The 6,327-nt window shown below is 36.0% G+C and overlaps 1 long non-coding RNA gene across 1 annotated transcript; it reads right to left on the bottom strand.

Moving 5' to 3' along the window:
• Nucleotides 1–279: 279 nt before the first annotated feature.
• On the bottom strand, nucleotides 280–2,023 carry LOC128558158 (uncharacterized). The gene is made up of 2 exons (XR_008371550.1): nucleotides 1,539–2,023; nucleotides 280–743 (listed from the first exon to the last, which is right to left on the bottom strand). It is a non-coding gene; the product is annotated as an uncharacterized LOC128558158 (long non-coding RNA).
• Nucleotides 2,024–6,327: the final 4,304 nt, after the last annotated feature.

The following is a 6,327-nucleotide window of genomic DNA, read 5'->3' as shown; positions in this document are numbered from 1 at the left end:
ACCTAGTGACCTATTTTTAGATCCCAGATGACCAATATTCAAACTCGACCAAGACTTCATCAGGGCAATTATTCAGACATAATTTCATAAAGTTCAGTTGAAAAATACAGCCTCTATCGCATCCACAAGATTTTTCCTTGATTTAACCTAGTGACCTATTTTTTATCCCAGATGAAAAACAAAGACAAATATCAAACAGGGAATGTCACGTACCAAAAACGCAGCCTCCTGTGACAGGAAAGGCCGTACCGGCGACAGTAACCATCAGAACAAATCAACACCCTTTACAATATTTACAAATTTATTTACATAAGATGATTATTAACAATGAATAGATATGAAAAGAAAAAAAACTGATTATAAGAAAGAAAAAAAAAAGAAAGTTCAGTATCTCTAGATACAAAAGTTCTTATAGTCCATTCTAATCTGACGTGACACAGGTCTTTAATGTAATTGTGAACTTTAAGTAGCACAAACAAAACATAGCTTCTAAATTCAAAATACAGTCCCTTTAAACCGTGAATACGTTGATTCCGTATTGGCTCCCTATGGTGGTAGGTGATTGCATCCCTGAGCTGACTTCAGAGGATAACAAAAATCATCGTCTTTGCGGTTTACGGCACAACCATGGGACGAAAGCTCTGCGCTGGGAATATCACATCCAGGCGAGTGAAGACAAGTGAACCTCGGGCATTGTACTTCCGGGTTATGACATCACCAGGAAAATCGTCTGGCGGAAGAAGCTAAAATATATAACATATGGTAAGCACCATAGCAAAACAAATAAGTCAGGGCATAAAACTGCTCCTTTGGGTACACCATACCTCCGTAGGCTCCCATAAATAATACGTGCTACTTATACAAAACATATGTGCTACTAAGTTCAGACGTCACATGATTAAAATACGTCACTTATTACTTCCATTATTACAAAGATTCCTTACTTAAAAGACTAAAGTTAAAGTATGAAAAAGATATGAAAAGTATATGATGAAACATTATAGTAATGGAAATGATAAACTGCAGCCATTATTTACAACTACAAATTAACAAAATTCAATGTAAATCAAACGTTATATGAGAGTTGGCATCCATATAATGTCTAATGCCATACACTACAACGGACATTAATTAGATGTGCTATAGACTGGCACACAATTACAAATTACAATAATATATGACAAACATGGCACTAGACTTGCCATATAGATTTATACATAACAATACAATGCAGTAATGGCGTTCCATAATAACGAAATGTTTGACATAAGTTTTTGAAACAAAGTACTTTATAAATATCATGTTACAAATTTCAGTACAAATTTTACATCTTATATAAATGAAACATTTTAGATTCCTCTTTCGAAATAATTTACAAAAGTCTGAAAAATTTAATAAATCATCCTGACATACCGAAACTAGCTAAAATCATATGCCGAAAAGTAAATGTTACAGAATTCTGTAGAATGAACAAAAATTTACCCAAAAAAAATCGTAATGCAAAAATCATACAAAAATCTAACAAATAAATTTCTTACCTCGATCGAGCATAAATTTCTAGCAAGAAAATAATTCAGACATAGATTCGTCTATAATGTCGGAAGGTGGTGTGCGCAAGGCATATCTAGTCCAGTCTATTTAAAGGATAATGTCCCGCCAAATACTAAATTTCATGGGATTCACGGCTAAGCCGTGAGCTATGACTATTGTCATTTTCACGGGATTCACGATATAGCCGGGAAATCTAACTACTTTGGCGCGAATTTAAATTGACAATTTGAGGCCCATTATAGTGGTTTTGGGGATAAAAACATAAATTACTGAAGTTTATAAAATATCAACTTTCTTATTACTGAACCGAATTTAATGAAATTTACATGGAAATTTAAGTTATGAAATACAGAAAAACATGAGAGGTATTTCATGCGTGAAATCTGACATTTACCTCAATAACTCAAAAATTTACAAACAGATGATGCAATACCTGCATTTACAATACATATAAAATAAGGCCCGTATGTCAATTTGTGACACCTCCCAAAAACGAAACCTACAGCACGCAGACGTGCACACCACAAACACACATACACACAAAGCTAACACATGAGGACAAAACGAACAAACAAAGGAACATAGTGGGGCACCGCCTTGGGACGGTCAGTGGCAAAAACACCACTGGGGAGCTTAAACCGGTTTATGGTGAGCACCCAACCTCACTCTTACCCCCACCATGTTCCAAAGACACGGGACAGTGTAAATAAAAGTAATCCCCTCCAGGTGAATCTCTTAACACACGTAATGGAAACAAAAAGGCATGGCATGTAAAACACAAAACTGCTCATGTATAAATACATAAAAAGCAAACCTTTAGAACCAAAAACTTATGTACTCCATGCCTTTTCAGAAGACAGAGCAACAAGGGAAACACCCTTAAGGGCCCGACGAAACAGGCCAGAAGACAGATTTCAAAACAGTTCAGTCCTGGTAGGATTTAAAAACTGTTTATCAGAGAGTCCTCCCCCTCTTCCGTCAGACACAATCAAAGAGGAAAGCGTAGTGTCCAACTGTAAACGGGTTGAACGCTAAACATGCGGTATGTCTCAAAACAGTTGGGTCGTAACCTGTTTTAATAAAACGTTTTATAATTTTACCAAATACATTTGGAAAATTACCATGACCCAAGATCTTACGAAGTTTGTAAACCACATCCCCATAATAAACGGGTTTAGAAATGCCTTCTCGCAGAAATGTCTTTATTTAAATTACTATTGAATTTTAAAACTAAATCAGAATTGCGATAGTAAAATTTAGCAAAATATTTACGCAATTTGTAATAACGGTAGCCTTGCTGATGAAGTTTACTTGGAATATATTGATTACGTTCATTGAAATGCTTGACATGACTACACGCTCTAGCAAACCGAATTAATTGAGAAATATATACCCCATAAGATGTAGCCTGAGGTACATCCCCATCTAAATGGGGAAAATTTACAATACTAAAATTAAAATCATCCCTCTTGTCATAAATTTTGGTATGTATAATACTGTCATAAATAGAGAGATGTAAATCTAAAAATGAAGCATCAGTATCCAAATTGTTAGTTTTAATTAACTGAAGCACCCTAGGATAAATAGTACCAAATAGAATCCAGTTTTAATATACATTATATGCATCCCTTGTCAGACTTGTATCTTTGATTCCATACCTCATGTTTTTATTTCGATGTAAATGAGATGTGGAACCAAAATTTGTAGTCCTGTTTGGCGCCATATAACCTATGCTGTGTTGGTGCGCCGTAAAACCCAAATAAATAAATAAGTATTTCTATAGGGAATGGAGTGTTAAAACACGCTATATCAATATCCGCGCACAAGTCCTGAATTGACAATAAATGGAATGATGAAATAATATGTAGACCTTTGATATGCTCGTTATGGTAAGTGTAACTGACTTCAGTGTTGTTATACTTTCTGGTTCTTTGGGATCATGGAGTCCATTCAACATATGTGTAATAGGGTTCCCCTTAAGCCGATGCTAGGGGGCGTGAGAAGTCTTGCACATTTCATTACATCTCATTAAAAGACTGAATCAAAATGAGTCTGCTATTTTTCTACTTAGTTGCATTCTTTGCTTCCAAAGGATTGTTTTACATATTTTATTAACTATCACAACAGCAATCTTTAAGTGCTGTGTGGGACTGTAAAAAGTCTCCCCTACTTGGATTCAGTGTTGTTATATTTTCTGGTCCTTTGGGATCATGGAGTCAATATTCAACATATGTATAATAAAGTGCCGCTTAAGCCGGTGCTAGGTGTTGTTCATTACCTCTCATGAACATTCAATCAAACCGAATCTGCTATTATTCTTTGTGGTTTCATTCTTTGCAGATTTTATTAATAATTACCCTATAGACGAACGTGCCAAATTCTCATGGCCGCAGTAAACGAAGTGTTAAGATACCCTTTATACTTCCCTCGCAAATCATGTTTGGCCAAAGAAAACGGAGTGTGAAGATATACTGAAGACATCCTCGCTCAGTCCTGTATGGCCACAGTAAATGAACCATAAACCTAGGCTGTTGTCATCCGCGACAAGTCATGTATGGCTACAGTAAATGGAGTGCAAAAACCACCATATAAATATCCGTGATAAGTCATTTTGGCCGCTGTGAATGGAGTAATGAAATAACCTATATACCTCCCTGATGAGGTTGCTTTTACTTTAATTTTACGTTTCAGACAAATGCGCCACAGTAAAGTAAGTAATAAAGATATACTATATACATCCGTCACGGTAATGATATTTTAAGATTGTTCAGCTCCTATCATTATGATAGACAGCAGCTTGTAAATGTTTCTGGTACATTTTCCTCTACTGCAGAAGTAACCTGTGGTGTACCCAAAGGTTCTATACCTGGGCCTTTGCTCTTTAATATGTTAATGACATGTTAGCTGTGGTACAAAAACAAACTTACTTAATGCTGATGATTCTGCTATTTTACTATTACGTGTTTTTCTAATGTTGAACAGGTTTTTACAGAGAAATTACGCTCAGTCAGTCAATGGTTAATTGACAACAAATTGTCATTACATTTAGGCAAAACTGAGTCCATTGTCTTTGGTTCGAAACACAAACTAAGGTCAAAGTCCAGTCTTAATGTATCTTGTAATGACACTCCAACTGAGTCAACAAAATCAGTCAAATATCTTCGTGTAACCTTAGATCAACATTTATCGTTTGGTTCAATTGCAGATTCTGTTCTTAAGCCAGTGCTCGCGGTTAAAGTTCCTTTATCCTCAGATCCCCTTTCTAAATTCCGTTAAGTTCTGCCCACTGTTTTCTCGTTTAGGGCAAACTCATTATTTTAGCTGGGAACCATACGCCGCTTTTCATGGAATTACACGGTAGTGTTACACGGTAGTGTATCATTAATGGTTCTATGTGCACCGCCATATGAACATATCTGCGGATGTCTAAATTTTGTCTGTTTTGGGTTTAACGCCGTTTTTCAACAGTATTGAAGTCATGTAAAGGGGGGCAGTTAACCTAACCAGTGTTCTGGATTCTGTACCAGTGCAAACCTGTTCTCCGCAAGTAACTGCCAACTTCCCCACATGAATCAGAGGTGGAGGACTCATGATTTCAGACACAATGTCGTTTATTTTCGTTTCTGTCGTGTTGAGCGACCTGTAGAGCTTCGTTCGTTTTGTCCTTATGTGTTGGCTTTGAGTGTGTGTTTGTGTGTGTGTGTGTATGTGTGTGTGGTGCACGCGTCTGCGTGCTGGGGGTTTCGTTTTGAGGAGGCTACGTTTTTGGTGCGTGGCATTCCCTGTTTGATATTTTTCTTTGTTTTTTTCCACTTTTTCTATCTTATTATCAAAGCAGGGGAGGTGGAGGAGGGAGGATGTACACATCCGCTATCCAGTCTAGTATGTCACAGTAAATGGAGGATAAATATATACACATCGTCTGATCTTCCCATGCAATCCATTGTATAGGTGAGATAGAAAATGTTACAAATCTCGTTAAAAAAGTATAAATGCTTTGTTCTCTAAAATCAAAATGCATTACCTGTGCTGCCTTTCTTTTCTCTTAAAATTTTGATATTTTCTTCCTATCCTTCCTAACAGTCATATAATTTAGTGCCAAAGACAATAAACGCCACACCTGAATAATCAATATGACCAATTGTAACGGAATGATAGTCTTGCCAAAAGATTTTACTTGCTGAATAAAAATTCTTCATATTTTATGCTAACTGACTTCTTGTAGGTTCTGTTATCCAACTTCCAAGATCTTAATGGAGAAAGATATATACACATCGTATGATCTTTCCATGGAATCCATTGTGTAGGCGAGATACTCCAAAATCAAAATGTATTACCTGTGCTGCCTTTCTTTTCTCTTTTAATTTTTTCTTCCTATCCTTCCCAAAATTGACAGTCGTATATTTTAGTGCCAAATACAATAAACGGCACACTTGAATAATCAATTCGACCAATTTTAACGGAATGATGGTCTTGCCAAAAGATTTTTCTTGCTGAATGAATATCTGCAAAATTCTTCATCATTTATGCCAACTGACTTTTTGAAGGTTCTGTTATCCAACTTCCAAGATCTCAATTTTTCAACAATCGTAGCCAAAGAACTTTCCCTTGCAATCCCGGAAATTGATTGTACTTTAAATAGTTGATGCAAATCATGATGTGAGCATTTCTTAAATGTTACTTCTTGGCCGAAAAGAATGTTTACAAATTATAATTTTCAATACATACGCTATAAACATCATATCTTGTGTTAGTTGAAGTTTCATTCTTGCGCAA

Source organism: Mercenaria mercenaria, chromosome 6, assembly GCF_021730395.1.
Source record: "Mercenaria mercenaria strain notata chromosome 6, MADL_Memer_1, whole genome shotgun sequence".
Taxonomy (NCBI): Eukaryota; Metazoa; Mollusca; class Bivalvia; order Venerida; family Veneridae; genus Mercenaria; species Mercenaria mercenaria.
Note: the sequence above shows the minus strand (reverse complement) of the source record. Positions and strands in the feature narration are given on the sequence as shown.